We start from the raw sequence: 18,300 nt of genomic DNA on the forward strand, positions 1-18,300 counted from the left end.
AGAAGCAGATTGTTTAAAACCTGGTCAGCTTAATTGATGCTAAAGAGAACCGAAAAGATTTCAGAATTTTAGGAAGCACTTAAAAAGCGTTTAAAGGAAAAATACAGTGTAGGTTGGATGCTTACATAGCCATAAGTCCCCACTAGGATATAAGGGAGCAGGTCTTAATATTCCTCTATATATCTTGGTGGTCCCTTCCATTGCTGTTCCTTCTCTCATTTGGTCCTTAGAGAGGGACATAAAACTGAGTTCATTGTAGTATGACCAAGAAAACAAACCTAGTGTTGTGCCGGGCAGAGAAAGGGGTGGGGCTATGCAAATAACCAAACACTTTATTGGATGCAGACACCAAGGGCAGGGAGTCAGTTTAATCCCAGTGTGCAGGATATTCTTGAGCACTAATATCAAAACATCCGTATAAATGGATACCATTCACTGCTTTAGTAAAGGTAAAGGGACCCCTGACCATTAGGTCCAGTTGTGGCTGACTCTGGGGTTGTGGCGCTCATCTCACTTTATTGGCTGAGGGAGCCGGTATACAGCTTCCGGGTCACGTGGCCAGCATGACTAAGCCACTTCTGGCAAACCAGAGCAGCGCACGGAAATGCCGTTTACCTTCCCGCTGGAGTGGTACCTATTTATCTACTTGCACTTTGACGTGCTTTCGAACTGCTAGGTTGGCAGGAGCAGGGACTGAGCAACGGGAGCTCACCCTGTCGCGGGGATTCGAACCGCCGACCTTCTGATCAGCAAGTCCTAGGCTCTGTGGTTTAACCCACAGCGCCACTCGCGTTCCATTTAATGCTTTAGGGGATAGTAAAATGTGACACTTGGAACAATGTTGCTGTAGAAAGAAAAATGCACCCTACCTTTGACTCCAGGTTTGAGCTCCATTGTAGAGACCCTATCCTGGTCACGTAACACTCAAAGATGCACAGCATCCCAACAGTTTTTGTGACACAGAGGCCTGCCACCCATGGGCATTTTGCTGGTATAATATTAAATAGACACCATCCCATTGTATTAATGGATAACATGAAAATGTACGGGCATCAATGCACTTTTAAAAATGCTATCACAGTGAAACTCAGAGGGCTGTTCCCCACTCTATCCTATGGTACCCCATGTGTACCGTGTGACACAGATTGCATGGGATCCTTTCCCACTTAAAAGGGGGGAATAAATTATAGAGGTTGTCCTGGCTCCCACCCCAAACACAAGCAGACAGAGGCTCTTACTTGTAAGTAAAAAGGAGTTCTTTATTCAGGCAAGTCGTGGTACAGGTCTGGCAATGTGTTAAGGAATCGCGACTCAGGTGTTGGGGAGGGAGGGGAGGGCAAAGTAGTTTGGAACTGGATGGAGATAACAAAGACGTCCCAATAAGTTTCCCTGCCAAGCTTTTGAAGATGAGGCATGTTGCAGTCACTCACGAGGCTCTCTCGCCTTGCGGGAATACTGAGATTACAAATGCATGCTCTGTTGGGGTGAGAAGGTCTGAACCCATCTGAGAAGGTGGCAATTGGTTCTAGGCAACAAACTTGCACCCTCCAGTTTAGACACTTGTTCAGATACTGCAACCTCCAGCTTCCCTCCTCAGCTGACCAAAGTCCTCCCCAGCCCACATTGCTTTGCAGGAAGGTTGGAGGAGAGAGCTGGCATGAAGTCAGTATGGAAAGAGGAGATACCCACCTCCTCCATCCGCCATTGAGTCCCCACCCCTGTTTCTTGTTCCTCCTCCTCCTGTGTCAGAGCCTGCCAATCCAAGCCCGACCCCAGCAGCACTGTGGGGCTCATGGCACACATGTGTGCACATGTACCTTGTCCCGTTGGTTGCATTGGTCACATGGTGGTGGTCACCCTAGTGGTGGTACCCTCAGTGGTGTAGTGCGAGGGGCCCACAGGGGTGGCTTCCCCGGGCGCAAAATTGTTGGGGTGCAAAATTTCAACACCCAGTGCTGCCTCAGTGCCGCTGCTCACTTCCGTTGCTGAGCTCCATTGCAAACGGCTTCTCCATGCAAACCAGGAAGTGACCTCTCCAGACTATGGAATGACTCTTCTTTTCTTATCTCTGTGGCTGTGATTTCCTGGGTGACATGGACTCTGTTAGGCAATGGAATGTGCTTGCGTACTCTGTCTGTTTCCCACCCACCCCCTTCTGCACTGCCCCGGGTACTGTCAACCCACGCTACACCCATGGATACACTCACACCCTGCATCCAAAGCGTCTAATGCAATAGATGTCTGAACCCCAATGTAAGCCAGTGAACCGGTGGGCTGCTCATTCCACAGGTGACTGCTGTTTCATCTGCCCTCTTCTTCCATCCTGCCGGTGAGTTTCAATGAGGAAATCAGCATTCAACAGGAGTCCAAAGTTACTCTTCTCATAAAAAGGTCCTTTCAATGACAGGCACGTCATTATTCTATTTATGTGGATGACTAACCGTCCTAAAATCCAATTGTAGGAATTTGGTTTTTTATTTTTATTCCTTGAAATCTAACACCATTTGCGCCTGTAAATCAGCACGGCTGCATTTACATAATATTGCTCATCCTTCACCTCCTCTTGACTTTGCTACTGAATCACCCACCGATGCTCTGAACTGTGTATCACACTTGTCTGCCTCGTATATTTGTCAAGGTGAAGAAATAAGAACTTGAACTTTGGCTGATCTGGAAGACCTTGAGATGGGAATTTCTTGATTCTCAAGTGAGGAGTTCGGAAATATATATTCATTCTCTACAAGGGATGAATACTCTCCCGTTGGTGCTGAATATTCATGCGGCTTGTGGAAACCTACAAAGGCGTTGCTACAAAGTCTTCCGTTAATATATTTATGGGTCAAAAACATGCTGCTGCTGTCAGTTTCGCATCAAGCAAGCACCGACACTTGAAAACTGGATACTCAGCTTTCATATTAAGGGCTTTTACATAGATCCTTGAAACAGACAGCGCAAAGAGCTGTCTAAGAGAAGACTAATGGTCAGAATGACAGGCAGAACCCAGCTGGCTGTGATGCAGAAGCCAGCAGCTGGATTGGTTGATGGGAGTCAGAGAGATATCCCATGGTCAAAAGACACAAGCAAAGGTCAGTGTCAAGGAAAACAGCTGTGTGGCAGTCATAGAGGCAAGGGAAGCTAGATACTAAAGGCTATGAGAAAAAACAAGTCAATGGGCTATTTATTTAGTAAATTTATTATTAAGAACATTCCCACCACTGATTTATTAATCACAATTTATCCAACCATCTTAAGATGATGTCTGATAAAACAACTAGAAACAGAAAAAACAGATTATTTTTTTAAAAAAAACATGGAAAAGTATGCACTACCTTCTTTCAGCTGTGGAACTCAAGGCAGCATACATGTGATCAGCGCTTTTCTTCAGCTGGAACTCACTTGAACTCAGTTCCAGCACCTCTCCTGACTGGCTAGAGGACTCCCGAGGCACTGAGGCCTTGCTGAAGCTAAACACGTCAGACACTCATCAGTTTCTGAATGGGAGACTACTTGGGAATCACATACGGTGCTGTTTTTCTAGAAAAAGAGGTGCTAGAACTCACCACGAACGCTTCCTTGTTCTCTTATAATGCCTTCCTTCCTTCCCTTGCGACATATTGGTTAGGGGGTGCAGAACCAGTGCTGCATGGGGCCTCTGGGTTTGGGGGTTGGCTGCCCCACACATACCAACTTAATTATTCTGCACACTTTGTGAGTAACTGCACTGTGTGTGTGTGTGTGCATTTAAAAGTTTGATTTGCGCCTGTTCCCAAATCCCACCACATATTCTAAACATTGCAGATCCTGCCGAGCAGAATAGCATTTCGAAAAACAGCAACCTGTTTCTTCTTTGAACTCTCTACAGCCTCGTGGAACCTATCATTCATAGCTGTCAAGTGTCCCTTATTTGAAGGGGCAGTCCCTTATTCCAGCGCCATGTCCCGCTGCTGTCCCTTATTGATGGATGTCCCTTAAATTTCAAAGGAAGCAGCTCCTCTCCCTCCCTCCCTGCCGGCTAGGGAGGAGGGAGGCTCCAACTGTGTTGCTTGGCTGTGTTGCTCACCCAATAAGAAGTCTAAGAACGACTGGGGGGTGGAGCTTGCATGCCTTGTGTGTGGCTAGTTAATGCAAGCTGAGGGGGTTTTTGAATGCTGGATGCCATTTTGTTGCATGTGCTGCAGCAAACTTTGCAGTGCAAAGCCAGGCCGGGGAGCCATCTTAAGTTGAGGCTGCATAGGCCTTGTGGTGCATGTGATTCAGATTCTATTCAGTTGAACCTCTGGTTACAAAGTTGGTTGGACAGTGTTCTCGAAGCTACCCAGCATGAGTTTGACCAGACGGCAGGAGGACAGGAAGACTGGAGTGCCTGGAACAGGTGAGGCTGCTGCTCCCTTATTTTCAAATCTGTAAGTTGACAGCTATGCTATCATTGCCTCTTGCCACGGTCCCGTTCCTTTCACAAAGAGGAGTTGTGTCAGAATTTCTCTTTAGGGAAACAGAACTGCGCCCTCCGAAGTGAGAGACTGAACTCTTTCTTTTTGCTTGTTCCTTTGCACTTTGGCCCACACCAGCTGAACTGGTCAGGACGATACATTCCATTTCACTGAGATTAATTACAGTGTTGGCATGCATATTTGGAAAAGTTGGAGCAGGAGGGATGTTTTCAGCCACCAAACCTGCTTGTCACTTGACTCCCTTCCCTCGACTGGTTCTCCAGGAGAGAAAAAACCACACACTTACCATCAGATCTTCTTCGGATATCGGTTACAAGCCAGTGGCTGTGAGTATTTTGAGGGCTTTTAATGGCCAACCAAGAACCCCCAGAGTAGAACCTCATTAGCGAAGGCAATACTGCAAGCGCCACTTAATGAATAACCTGCTTGCCATTAAAGTGTCAGGAAGCAGATGCTCTGAGGCAGGTGCTGAGAAGCAGATTGCATTACATTTTAGCAGTTTATTAATACAGTCTCCTGATGTAACGGCGGAGGGAAGGCTTCCATAACTCTCCCTGTTCCTGACAACAGATGGGGACTGCGCGATGAGAACACAGTGGATCTCTTTTCATTCTCATTGTCTCCGGGGAGTATTCAGTAGCATAATATGAACTGTACAGTTGCTGCAAGCATTTGAAATCTGGAGAATGCTATGCGTCCCTGTAAGCAGGAGCGTAACCCAGCAAGATCATAATCTTCCCTTGTTTCTATGGGGCTTCGAAGGAAACTGCCTCAAAGGGTCAAGATATGGGTTTACCCTGACACACTCTTTCCTGGACACCATCCCAGCCCCTTTTAAAAAGTTGCTATAGCTGTCACTGTCGTTGATGCTGTATAACCTAAGACATGGGTAGGCAAATTAAGGCCCGGGGGCCGGATCCGGCCCAATCACCTTCTCAATCCGGTCCACAGATGGTCCGGGAATCAGTGTGTTTTTACATGAGTAGAATGTGTCCTTTTATTTAAAATGCATCTCTGGGTTGTTTATGGGGCATAGGAATTTGTTCACCCCCCCCACAAATATAGTCCGGCCCCCCACAAGGTCTGAGGGACAGTGGACCAGCTCCCTGCTGAAAAAGTTTGCTGACCCCTGACCTAAGATGTAACCTGAGATCCATGGGCTTGCTCTGAGCCCATTACCATAATTCTGAATTTTTGCTCCCTGTTTGCTGAAGCTTATCCATAAGGAATACTGGCATGGCTTGGAGGAACTTCAAAGTCAACAATTATGGGAAAGTGGTCATGGTATGCCATAGGGGAGGTGCTGCTGCTATCGTCGCTGTTTATGGTGATTCTACACTGCCTGGCAACAGAGAACAGCATTCGTTCCACCAATCTTCTTCTTTTTTTTAACAAAAAAGTTTTTATACTTTTCAAGTTTATACGTTTCATTTGTTTTACAATCAATTTAACATTTCAAAGTTTGACTTCCTTTCCCCTCTTTCTGCGGTTCCGTAAAGTTATTTTTCAAGATATCCAAATTCATTTAATTTGCTCATTTAATTATCTCCTTTAAATACACACTCTTATGAAGATGCAGGTTATTACAATAACTCTGCCAATGTTTTTATCTGTTTGCAATTTATCTGTAAATATTCAATAAACCATTTCCATTCCTTTATAAAAAGTTTGTTATTTTGATTTCTTATTTTTCTGGTAAGTTTTGCCATTTCTGCATATTCCGTAAGTTTTGGTATCCATTCTTCCTTTGCTGGGACTTCTGCTTCTTTCCACTTTTGGGCAAGTAGCATTCTTGCTTCTGTAGTCACATACATGAATAAATTTCTATACAATTTAGGTTGTTCTGTCCCTATAATTCCCCAAAAGAAAAGCTTCCGGGGTTTTTTTGTTTACAAAAGTTATTTTGAACATCCTTTTCAATTCATTGTATACCATTTCCCAGTAAGCTTTAACCTTCCTACAAAACCACCATCCACCAATCTGCTTATTAGATATTGGAACACGTAAGAAATACAGTGGAACCTCAGGTTACATACTTTCCTCCTTATGAACGCTTCAGGTAACAAGCTCCGCTAACCTGGAAGTACCGTATTTTTCGCCCTATAGGACGCACTTTTTCCCCTCCAAAAATGAAGGGGAAATGTGTGTGCATCCTATGGGGCGAATGCAGGCTTTCGCTGAAGCCTGGAGAGCGAGAGGGGTCGGTGGGGCTTCGGGTAGCTCTGCGCAAGCCGCGGGATGGCTCCCCCAGCTTGCGCAGAGCTGCCTCTTATCCCGATGCCCCGGCGTGCTGAGCAGTCACGCCGGGGCTTTGGGTAGCTCTGCGCAAGCCGTGGGAGGGCTCCCACGGCTTGCGGAGAGCAGCCTGTTCTGGGGGCTGGGGTCGGGGGAAGCTCGGGCTTCCCCCGCCCCAGCCTCGCGCCTTGGGGGGGAAATAATTTTTTTTCTTTATTTCCCCCCCAAAAAAACTAGGTGCGCCTTATGGGCCGGTGCGCCCTATGGGGCGAAAAATACGGTAGATGCTCCCGGTAGTGAACTTTGCCACGGGATGAGAGTGGAAGTCATGTGCCGGCAGTCCATCGGCAGTGGGAGGCCCCATTAGTGAAAGCGTGCCTCATGTTAAGAATGGTTTTGGGGTAAGAACGGACCTCCGGAATGAATTAAGTTCGTAACCAGAGGTACCACTGTTTCTAAAAAGTGTACCAACAAAGGAAGAATGGCCGGTGAAAATGATGGATTTTGCGGAGCTGGTGAAGCTGATGGGAAAAATCTGAAACCAGCACGATCAAAAAGACTGGAGTAGAATTATACAAAACAGAGGTACCTTGGTTTGCATATGTTTTGGATTACAAACACATCAAACTCGGAAGTGTGTGTCCCGGTTTGCAACCTTTTCTTTTTGGATTACAACCCATTTTTTTTGGATTACGAACAAATTGTTTTTGGAGGCCCCATTGACCAAAGTGCGCCTTGGGTTACAACCTGTTTTGGTTTACAAACAGATCTCCGGAATGGATTATGGTTGTAAACGAAGGTACCACTGTATTTGAAATGTCATTGTGAGCAACTAACAACACTAGTAGGGTTATCTGAAGACTTGTAATGAGAATTTTTTTACCTGTCTATATTTACTTAAATTTTGAGGGATTTAGTAATGAGTTATATTACAACTGGAAAATATATAAAATGCCGTGATATAAAGGTTTGGACGTGGGTGGCGCTGTGGGTTAAACCACAGAGCCTAGGACTTGCTGATCAGAAGGTTGGCGGTTTGAATCCCTCTGACGGGGTGAGCTCCCATTGTTTGGTCCCTGCTCCTGCCAACCTAGCAGTTTGAAAGCACGTCAAAGTGCAAGTAGATAAATAGGCACCACTCTGGCGGGAAGGTAAACGGCGTTTCGGTGTGCTGCTCTGGTTCGAAGAAGCGGCTTAGTCATGCTGGCCACATGATCCGGAAGCTGTACGCCGGCTCCCTCGGCCAATAAAGCAAGATGAGCCCCACAACCCCAGAGTCGGCCACGACTGGACCTAATGGTCCCTTTATCTTTACCTTATAAAGGTTAGTTTTGAAAACCAAGAGGTGGGAGGGAAGGAAGTCGACAGGCTCTAAAAAGCCAAAGAAATAAAGTGGATAACAATGATGTGATTATATGTGTTTAAATGGAAAATTAATAAAAAATATTTTTAAAAAATGAAAAAAGAAAAGAAAAGAAATATCTAAAAACTACAGAAATGTGGCATGCACTGTATGCAGAAACAGATACCAATTAAAAAAACAACAACAGTAATACAACTGTGCAATATACTTACAGTGGTAGCTCGCAAGACGAATGCCTCGTAAGACGAAAAACTCGCAAGACGAAAGAGTTTTTCGTTTTTTGAGTTGCTTCGCAAGACGAATTTCCCTATGGGCTTGCTTCGCAAGACGAAAACGTCTTGCAAGTTTGTTTCCTTTTTCTTAAAACCGTTAATACCCAGGGTGCATTGCTTGAAGAGGTGCAGTTGCGACTTGACTTCGAGGAACAACTCATAGCACGCGGTGTGGTAGCCTTTTTTGAGGTTTTTGAAGACTTTGGTGATTTTTGAAGCTTTTCCAAAACTTCTTTTGCAGCCATTTGGTAAGTTAAATGTGTTTGGAATTCAAGGACTTGGTGTTGGGGAGGGGTTTGCAAGAATCTGGAAGCTTGTGTGTGTTTTTTCTGCATTTTTATGATTTTTTGTGACCATTGGGGCACTCTGCTGTTGTTAAAAAAAAAGATTTATGGGTTTGGATTTCTGTGTGGTGGGTGGCTGGGGGAATAGTTGAGAAGGGGTTTGCAAGAATCTGGAAGCTTGTGTGTTTTCTAGGAGGTTTGGTGCTTTTGAATTTTTTGGATGCAGGCCCTGCGGAAAGATGTCAAGTCCCGCAGAGCCCTAGTCTCTTGTTACAGAGCGTCCCACCAAGTCGGGGCCAGTACTGAAAAGGCCCTGGCCCTAGTTGAGACCAATCTAACCACCTTGAAACTTGGGACCTCCAAAGTGTTGTCATTTGTGGACCTTAAGGTCCACTGCGGGGCATACCAGGAGAGGTGGTCCTGTAGGTACGTGGGTTCTAGGCTGCATATGTAGCTGGATCCTGCCCTATTCATCCTCTTGCCCACTCTGCCTACTGAAAACAGAAGTGGACCTCTCTTTGCGACACCAGAGGGGTCTAGGAAGGCTGTGGGTCAGAGGAGCAGTGCCATATTTAATTTCTTAACCCCTTAAGTTTGGAGACTCACAAGAATCGTTCAGCGACAAGATTTCCTACGGTGAATAAGGTGGTACCTCTGTGTTAAGTTGTGGGTGAACATATCAGACGACACAGCAATTCTTCAAACAGCTCTTGTTTATTCACAGGCCAGGCCAGAACTGAACTGAAGGGTTCAGTCAGCCTGCTTATATAGAGCTCCAGTACAACGTAACTGCAACAGTTTTCTAAAACTATCCAATCACTGAACGTCACTTTCGATCCCTTATTTGCATAACTATCTACAGTATCCCCCTGCTGGCCCAGGGTGAGAACTTCAGTATATAACACCCTGCCTTGCCAAATAAGAAATGGATGACCAGAAAGGAGGACACGGAGGTGCATAAGAATTGCATGTGTTTGTTCGTATGGACAGATACAAATTTGGAACTGATTACTCTACTTTAAATAGAAAGACAGTGCTGCTCTTCAGATACTGCTGGACTCCTAAAACATTTGGAGAGTCACCAGCTTGGGGGAAGACTGCCTTAAGGAATGAGGTTTCACCTGCCTTCTGAATGGCAACATTTACTTCCAGGCTGCTCTGACACCAGTAGTTTGAGGACAGGACATCAAAATGATCCATGGCTTCCCTTTGCTTTGCCACTAGAGGGGAAAAAAACCTGATTGCTGTGCGAAACCAACCGGTTCTGTTTTCTGAAATAGATTTTGGGACCCAACCCAACGTAGCAGTTCCCCAAGCTGAATGGGATACGCTGGGAATGCTTTGCGAAGCAAAGTTCCCAGGCTGTGTGCAGAAGATTTACCACTCTTTTAATTCAACCTGAATGAAAACGCTGTGAGCCAAGTGACTTAGGAGACGTGTTTCTGGAGGGATATTTGATCCCTTTAACTGTGCACAGAAATTTTAGACGGAGATTTGGCTTGGGGCAGGCGGGTGGCTTTCCAGATGCAGCTTTTTCAGATAAGAAAGACGCAGTCGTTGCGTGGGATCCAGAACTTTTGGGAAATTCTTGCTTCTGCTCAGAATTAAATAAAACACAACAGTCACTTCCAGACAACTGATTTATTGAACATTTATCCTCAAGGCCAGTTCATCTACGGTGCAAGTTGAGTAATTGACTCAGGGCCCATACCTGCAAAGGGGCCCAGAATCTGAGCTTCCGTTATTTTATTTTTTAGAAAGGTGAGTCTCTATGCCTTCCAGAAGGTGAGTTAAACTCTCATTGGAATCAGCGGGGTTTACTCCCTGAGCCCAAAGTGTGTGGGGTTAGGGTTGCAGCCTAAATATTTGAGAATCTGAGTAATTTACAGTATGAAAAAGATCACATTCTATCTGCGTTTAGTTCTCAGACTTGCTCTTGGGTGGATCATTTTTATTTCTTGTTCTGGGTCTGAAGCAAGCAAGCATGCAACTTTTGGTTGTAGAAGGTGGGGCTGTTGGAGCAATGATCAAAACATGTGCTCTTTTGCCCTCCTACCTGCCCGTTTGACCTGTTTCCTGCTGTTGTGCAATGTACTGGACACATTTTCTTGTTTATTAGGGAAGGTGAGGCAATCTGCTCTATTTGTCAATAGCTCCCCCTCTCAATGTGTGTGTGATAAAATGACCATGCCAGAATGTAAAGATAAAGGTAAAGGGACCCCTGACCATTAGGTCCAGTCATAACCGACTCTGGGGTTGAGGTGCTCATCTCACTTTATTGGCCGAGGGAGCCGGCGTACAGCTTCCGGGTCACATGGCCAGCATGACTAAGCCGCTTCTGGCGAACCAGAGCAGCACACGGAAATGCCGTTTACTTTCCCGCCAGAGCAGTACCTATTTATCTACTTGCACTTTGATGTGCTTTCAAACTGCTAGGTTGGCAGGAGCAGGAACTGAGCAACGAGAACTCACCCCGTCGCGGGGATTCGAACCGTGACCTTCTGATCAGCAAGTCCTAGGCTCTGTGGTTTAACCCACAGCGCCACCCGCGTCCCTATGCCAGAATGTACAATTGTGTAAATGTTTAGATTACCACAGTAGTTACATATGTGGCAGTCTTGGAAGATGGTCCAGAAGCTTCACTTAATCCAGAATGCAACTGCCAGGAGACCAACAGGGGCCAATTGTTGGGAATATACCTCACTGGTGTCACAGGTTTCCTGTCTACTCCGGAGCTGCCTTCAAGATGCTGGTGCTTACCTACAATTGTAGGTAGTAAAAACACCAGCAACTGGGAAACACTGGCTTGCGAGCTCTCCAATTGGAAAACAGCCTTTACCAAAGGTGTCATGGGCTTTGAAGATGCTCAAACTCAGAACAAAAGGGAGAAACGTGCTAAGAGGAAGGCATGCTTGGCACACCCTCACTGTGATCAACTCCCGCCCGGAAACCTATGTCCACACTGTGGAAGGACGTGTGGATCCAGAATTGGCCCCCACAGTTACTTACTGACTCACAGTTAAAACTGTGTTCACGGAAGACAATCTTACTTGGCTATGAGTGATTGAAGAAGAAGAAGAAGAAGAAGAGGAGGAGAAGGAGGAAGAGGAAGAAGAAGCTTACCTACAAAGCCCTACGTCAGCAGAGGTGGGGGACCTATGACGCTCCAGATGTTGTTGGACTCCAATGCCCATCAGCCCCAGCCAGCATGACCAGTGGTCAGGGATGATGGGACCTGAAGTCCATCAACATCTAGAAGGCCATAGTTGCTTGGGGAAGATGAACTGACAGTTGTCGGTTCCTTACAAGCTCTTTGTTGGCTGCAGAGTTTTCTTGTTCTGTTCTCTCTTAGTATAACCAAACAGACCTTCCAGGGCCGTGTCTTACTACTAGCATGCAAATCATTCTCTCTCCTCCCACCTGGCCTTGTGTGCAGGGGTGTGCCAAAAACACATGCCAAAACACAGTCTTCCCATTGACTTCATTCACTTTGGGATGAGGCAAAGTTAATGCATTCTCTGTAGGGGCTACGTTATAAATCAGAAACCCAATAAATATCTTTCAACAATGGGGCTGATTGAGGGGAGGGGAATGCCAATTGTGAGTACAATAGGCTCACAGTGTCGTCCACACAAACGGTTTTGACTCCTACGGAGCCTCACACAGAGAAACCCTCAGTCAAGTCTTGGGCCTGTATTATGTTTTGCTACTTGACTACCGTACCAATAGGTAACTTGCTGGCTGCAGCCCTTTCACAGATGTTATGTGAACCAGTTGGTCTTTCGCCACAAATCTGGTACTGCTTCACCTGCTGTTCTGGCAGCGATCTCCTCTCAGTGCTTGAAGTTCTTGGATCAAATGCCGATCCTGGCGACTTCTCACCAGGCTGCATTGTATCGGGGCGACATCACCAGGCCTCTGACCCCTCAAGATTGGGGGAGGGGCCCTGAGCCCCATCCCAATGGACATTGGGGGCCTTCTCGGTAGTGATGACTGCCCTGTGGAAAAGGACAACAGGTCACTATCTGACTTTTAGAAGACGTCTGAAGGCAGCCCTGTTTAGGGAAGTTTTTAATGTTTGATGTTGTTGCTTTAATAATAATAATAATAATAATAATAATAATAATATACTGTTGGAAGCCACCCAGAGTGGCTTGGGAGGCCCAGCCAGATAGGCGGGGTCTAAATTATTATTATTATTATTATTAGTATTAGTATTATTATTATTAGTAGTAGTAGAGGCCTTAGCCACATAGAGTTGTCACGCCTGCTACTGAGGTAACCCACTGCCTAGACTTGTGCTGTTTGCTGTTCAGAGTCAACTTCCACTAGGAGTGCATTGAAATAGCTTGTTTGCATTAGATCTTTGGGCCTCATTGGTCCTTGCCTGGATCTTAGGCTCTGAGGAGCTGCCGCTCACCTCCCCATGCAAATACCAAAATGTCCAGAGTCTTATTAACGTCCTTCCCGCTCTCTTGTTCTCCATTAACGGCCTCATCAGCCTCAACTGTAAAATTTGACATGTGGTTTAAAAATAGCTGCTCCAGAAGAGCTGAGAGTTCCTCAGCACAGTTTGCGGCGGCCGGGGGGGGGTAGGGAGGGAACCCTTGGCAACTTTGCAGCGCTAAAGGTTTCCAAAATTAATTTTCCATGTCATGGACTCCTCTTCCTTCCCCCTCTGCTGTTTAAACAGCCATGGAACAGGGGACAATGAAAACAACCCACATTTTCAAATTGTTATGGGAAGAGAGGTGCTCGCTGATCTGGTCTCCAGTCCAGAAATGCACTGAGTGAGATCTATTTATCTTACCGTAAAGGCAATGTACGCCTTATACACAAAGTTTAAAGTGGGAGGGATATTTGTGGAGAGGTTGGCACTAGAAGGGCAGGGAGAGTTCTGGGAATTTCTGGAGAGCTCCGAGGGCCTCAGTGTGTGCCAGAAGTTGTCCTGAGAAATGATGTCATTAAAAGACAGGTCATATCCACACCATAAATTTACAGCACATTTGAAGTACATTACATCCCCTAAGGAATCCTGGCAACTGTAGTTTGTAAAGGGTGCTGGAAACTGTAGCTTTGGGAGGGGTAAGCTACAGTTCCCAGATTTTTTTGGAGGGCATGCACTATAAAAGTGTGGTGTGACCTTTGCTGGGGAATGAAAGAATTTCAGGTCTCTCTTGGGAGACAGAACTGCGGTTTCTTGTCTTGCCTCTCAGGATACTCGAGCAACTTTTGGAAACTGTGGGGATCATAGAGGGGAGAGAAATGCTATAATGATCCCAACCTCCATGACAAAGCAATTCAGTGGTTGAGCGGTTGGAGGATGGATGGTGGCTAACAGATGGAGGTTGAATTCTGATTTTGGGGGTGGGCTGGTGTGGAGGACTCCCTGGTCCTGAACGGGGTAACTGTGCCCCTGAAGGACCAGCTGCGCAGGCAGGGAGTCATTTTGGACTCACAGCTGTCCATGGAGGTGCAGCTCAATTCTGTGTCCAGGGCAACTGTCCACCAGCTCCATCTGGTATGCAGGCTGAGACCCTACCTGCCCGTGGACTGTGTCACCAGAGTGGTGCATGCTCTGGTTATCTCTCGCTTGGACTACTGCAATATGCTCTACGTGGGGCTACCTTTGAAGGTGACCTGGAAACTACCATTAATCCAGAATGTGGCAGCTAGACTGGTGACTGGGAGTGGCCACTGAGACCATATAACACTGGTCTTGAAAGAGCTACATTGGCTCCCAGTACATTTCTTAGCACAATTCAAAGTGTTGGTGCTGACCTTTAAAGCCCTAAACGGCCTCGGCCCAGTATACCCGAAGGAGCGTCTCCACCCCCATCGTTCAGCCCAGACACTGAGGGCCGGCTCCGAGGGCCTTCTGGTGGTAACCTCACTGCAAGAAGTGAGGTTACAGAGAACCAGGCAGAGGGCCTTCTTGGTAGTGGTGCCTGCCTTGTGTAACACCCTCCCACCAGATGTCAAGGAAATAAACAACTATCAGACTTTTAGAAGACATCTGAAGGCAGCCCTGTTTAGGGAAGTTTTTAATGTTTGATGTTTTTGGTGTTTTTAATTTCCTGTTGGAAGCTGCCCAGAGTGGCTGTGGAAGCCTGGCCAGATGGGCAGGTTATAAGTTGTTGTTGTTGTTGTTGTTGTTGTTGTTGTTGTTGTTGTTGTTGTTGTTGTTGTATTATTATTATTGTTATCCACCCACTGCTTTCTATGTGGATCAGCCATTGTGCTACAACCCATGAAATGCTTATGCTTGGTAGGGAAGCCACAGTTCCCAGGATTCTTTGGGGCAACTCTTGACTGTCAAAGTGGTTTAAATGTTCTTTAAATATATGGTGTGGATGTGAATATAAAGAGGCCTGGACTGCATAAACGGAAGTTAATAAATAAAGTGTCTGTTGCTTTTCTTAAACTGGATCACTGTCCTTTTCACTGTCTGGATGATACCGACCTTGCTGAGCTGCTGGTTTAGGTGGCCAAGATTTAGGGCAGTGGCTGGATCTACACAGATATAAAAAGCGCTATAAAAAGCTATTAAAAAAAGAGAGCTCCCAATGGAAATTTGCATTGACTTCGGATTGCTGCTCTATAGCGCTGTCTGGTGTCACATTTTTATAATGCATTTATAATGTTATGAATTGACCTGTGTAGCTGAGTTCAGTGTTTGCCAAACTTGGGTCTCCAGCTGTTTTTGGACTACAATTCCCATCATCCCTGACCGCTGGTCCTGCTAGCTAGGGATGATGGGAGTTGTAGTCCAAAAACAGCTGAAGACCCAAGTTTGGGAAACACTGATTTAGGTTGTGCACAGGGGAGAACCTTCTGTTGTGCAAAGAGAAATCCTTGGACTGATGGAACAAAAGATTTAGAGCTATGTTGGAATCCACCCAGAAAACAACAGGCTATTTGCAGTTTGGAAAGTGATGGGAAATGTGCTGAAAAGTAGGGGATGAGCAGAAAGATGTTTATGCTCATATAACTACCGTGTTAACAAATCAGGCTGAAAGCTGAACAAAATCAGATTGTCTGGTGGAGCCCTTGGGAAGGTTTTCATGCCTTTTAATAGCTGAACAGGAGTGAAGAATTCAGGTGTGGCATCTCCTGTTGTGGTTATGGGGGAACCACACCCGGCAAACATCTCCCTACCTCTCTGCTGTTAGGGCAAGAAAAGAATTCAAGGAAAAGAACTGGCAACCCAAAGGCTCGCGCCTCTCCCTCCCTCCTTGCAACTGTATTGTGGTCATGAGAAGTACAGTGTGTGAAATGGTATCGTAATAAAGTTCTTTCATGCACATTTTTGAATCTCCTCCAGGCCCGAAGCCTGAAAATTCTCCTGTTCCTGTGAGGAATGTTCTGCCCTGCAGGTTGCATTCAAGCTAAGCAACGCCAAATTCCGACGCAACACTCCCTTCCCATGGGAAACTTGGGAATCAGAAAGATCCTGGACTTGTTGGCACCTCACATTTGGAATGGACTTCTGCCCACATTCTCTCCAGCAGGCAGGACTGCCATGTTGAAATTTTTCCGTTCTGTCCTACAGGCCTCTCTGGTGTTTGTGCATCTTCAAAACCGTCCAGCTCCTTCTCTGTGTAACATTCTGCTTGTAAGAGATGGGGGGTAGAGGAGGCTGGTGCAAGCAAGCTTGAGACTTCCAACGAGGCAGGGGTGGGGGACTCGTAGATCCCCAGATGTGGAGGGACCATAGTTTGGTGGTACAGCACATACAAGATGGTCCCAGCTCCGATCGCTGGGATCTCCAGGCAAATCTGGGAAGTCCTGGAGAGCAGCTGCTGGTTAGCGTAGACAATACTGCGCTAGATGGATCATTGGTCTGACTCCAGTGTGGTGTAGTGGTTAAGAGCGGTGGACTCATAATCTGGTGAACCGGGTTCGCGTCCCCGCTCCTCCACATGCAGCTGCTGGGTGACCTTGGGCCAGTCACACTTATCTGAAGTCTCTCAGCCCCACTCACCTCACAGGGTGTTTGTTGTGGGGGAGGAAGGGAAAGGAGAATGTTAGCCACTTTGAGACTCCTTAGGGTAGTGATAAAGTGGGATATCAAATCCAAACTCTTCTTCTTCTTCAATGCAAGGCAGCTCCCGTTAAGTTCCTCCTCAGAGCACTAAACCAAGAAACAGGTGCTCCGTAACCTTGCAGGCCTTGTATCCATGATTAAAACGGATTTGGAACAAGGAATCTACACACATATTTAAAAAATGCTGTGAAATTGCTTTATTTTCTTATTATTTTTTAAAAAAAACGTTTTGAAAAATACATTGAATTTGACATAGCTCACTTTTGCCATCTAGTGTCACATTTGTATATTTCACTTTACAATACATTTAAAACTTTTTATTTGCAGCTGTATGGCTGAGTCCAATTTCTCACTTGAAGATCATAACGGAGTGCAAAGAGATAGTGGGATTCTGGGAAAATATCTATAGCGAATTAAAAAAGATGTTTAGATTTTCGTTTCCTTTCCCGGGAAAATCAGAGGCTCACTATGTCAGGTTCCTATTGGAAGACCGGACAAACGCTAGAACATTAGCAGTGGCAAAGTTTTTATCGGTGGTTGCAAGAACCAATGATCCCTCTCTTTAAGTCTGAACAAAATCCTTGTTTAACCTGGAGGTAGGCTGTCTGAATGTGGGTCTCTGGACCATAATAAACATTGATTGATTTGAAAAAAACCACAGAATCCTTTCTCCTAGGTATCATGTCAGAGGAAATAAAAAGAATGGTCAGACCAATATTTATGTATGCAACTACGGTGGTAAGGTTATTGATTGCCAAAAATTGGAAAAGCAGCAGCGCCCCAACTAAAACAGGCTGGTTATCTAAAATGATGGAATACTTCCATATTGCCGAACTAACAGGGAGGGTAAGAGGAGATATGGTACAAAAAGTGAGTAAGGAGTGGGCTATCTTTAAGGAATACATCAAAATTTATATGGAAAAAGTAGAATTTCTGACAGATATTGAGTGAATCCAGAAAATGATTAGAATGAAAGGAGAGTGTAATGGGAATTGGGGTTGCTTGTGGGTAAATTCCAAACTGCTCCCAGCTGTTGGGGTAGCTAAACCTTTCCCTGATTTGACAGCCCTTACAAGGCGACTGTCTCAGTCACTAGCAGAATCCGTCAGTGGGCGTTCCCTAAACTTCTTCCAGCATAAAAGCTGTTTGACGCCAAGTCTCCTCCTCGCCTCTCTGCGCGGAAGTCTCCTGCGCAGAGTGGGCGTGGCCAGCGGAGGTCCTGGGCTCTCCCCGCTGGACCCTGTGGAAGGGTCTTGGAGCCCTCTCTCCGAAGACCCTCCCTCCTCCCCTTCTTTCCTGGTGTCACGCTTATTTCCTTCCCCAATGGAAGTATTCTCCCTCTCCCTGCTGGTCCCTTCTCCTGCATCATCGGAGAGACCTACCTCTGCTCTGCGCTCCGATGTCAGTTCCCTGACAGAGAGTAAAGTCAAGATAGAAGAGATTAAATAAATAATGAAATGTGTTTAATGTACAGTGGTACTTTGGGTTAAGTACTTAATTCGTTCTGGAGGTCCGTTCTTAACCTGAAACTGTACTTAACCTGAGGTACCACTTTAGCTAATGGGGCCTCCTGCTGCCGCTGCGCTGCCGGAGCACGATTTCTGTTCTCATCCTGAAGTAAAGTTCTTAACCCCAGGTAATATTTCTG

At 45.9% G+C, this 18,300-nt stretch overlaps 1 long non-coding RNA gene across 1 annotated transcript in view; it reads left to right on the forward strand.

Annotated features, from left to right (window-relative positions):
• Positions 1-18,300, forward strand: part of LOC310755762 — a 1,619,227-nt gene that overhangs the window by 1,005,465 nt on the left and 595,462 nt on the right. The gene's annotated exons all lie outside the window — the stretch shown is intronic.

Source organism: Podarcis filfolensis, assembly GCF_964270895.1.
Source record: "Podarcis filfolensis genome assembly, chromosome: 2".
Taxonomy (NCBI): domain Eukaryota; kingdom Metazoa; phylum Chordata; class Lepidosauria; order Squamata; family Lacertidae; genus Podarcis; species Podarcis filfolensis.